Genomic DNA, 1,210 nt, shown 5'->3' with positions numbered 1-1,210 from the left:
ACCTCCTTTGTAAAATGGTTCTATCTATACATCTGAATGTTTATGGCCTTCCCTTCATACATATGTTAAATCTTAACCACCAAGATGACAGAATTAGGAGGTGGGGCCTTTGGAAGGTGATTAGGTCATGAGGGTAGAGCCCTCACACATGGGAACTGTGCCCTTACAAATGACACCCCTAAGAGCCCCCTCACCTTGTCTGCCATGTGAGGTTACATCGAGAACACTGCCATCTACAAACCACAAAGGGAGACTTCACCAGTCTCTGAATGTATCAGTGCCTTAATCTTAGACCTCCCAGCCTCCAGAACTCTGAGAAATAAATGCGTGTTGTTTATAAGCCAGCCAGTCTATGGCATTTTGTTATAGCAGCCTGAAAGGACTAAGACAAATGGGGATAATGTCATCTTGGAGGATATAGTCATTCATTCTTTCATTCAACACACACTTACTCATGTGTCCAGGCCCTGCTCTCAGCAGTGCTATTGGTGTCACAATTTCATGTAAAATATGTTCACATAACACAGGTGACCCTTTGAATTTGTGGGCTTTGAATCCTTAGATTCAACCAACTGTGGATTGAAAATGCTTGGGGGGGAAATCCAGGAAGTTCCCCTAAACATTTGAATTTGCTGCTCAAAGGCAACTATTTATATAGCATTTACATTGTATTAGGCATTATAAGTAATCTAGAGATGATCTAAAGTATTTGGGAGGATGTGCTTAGGTTAAAAACAAATACTGCATCATTTTATAAAAAGGACTCGAGCATTCTTGGATTTTGGTATCTGTGTGAGTCTTGGAACCAGTCTCCCATGGATACCAAGAGTCAGCTGTATTTTTACTTTGCTTTCCAGGTCCTGGGGATGCAATGGGAAAGGAGGAACACAAAGCTTCTTTGAATCTTTTCTTCTAGTATCATGTCATTGGCTGGTTTCCCTGGTAGTTCAGCGGTAAAGAATCGGCCTGCCAATGCAGGAGACGCTGGTTTGATCCCTGCATTTGGAAGATCAGCTGGAAAAGGAAATGGCAACCCACTCCAGTATTCTTGCCTGGGATATCCCATGGACAGAGGAGCCTGGCAGGCTACAGTCCATGGGTCACAAAGAGTCTGACATGACTTAGCAACTAAACAGACTAAACAACAACAAATTTCACTGGAAACATAAAGATAGGAGCCAATTCTTGAAACCAACATGTTATAGTTGGG

This window comes from Bubalus kerabau, chromosome 7, assembly GCF_029407905.1.
Source record: "Bubalus kerabau isolate K-KA32 ecotype Philippines breed swamp buffalo chromosome 7, PCC_UOA_SB_1v2, whole genome shotgun sequence".
Classification (NCBI taxonomy): Eukaryota; Metazoa; Chordata; class Mammalia; order Artiodactyla; family Bovidae; genus Bubalus; species Bubalus kerabau.
This window is presented reverse-complemented; position numbering follows the sequence as displayed.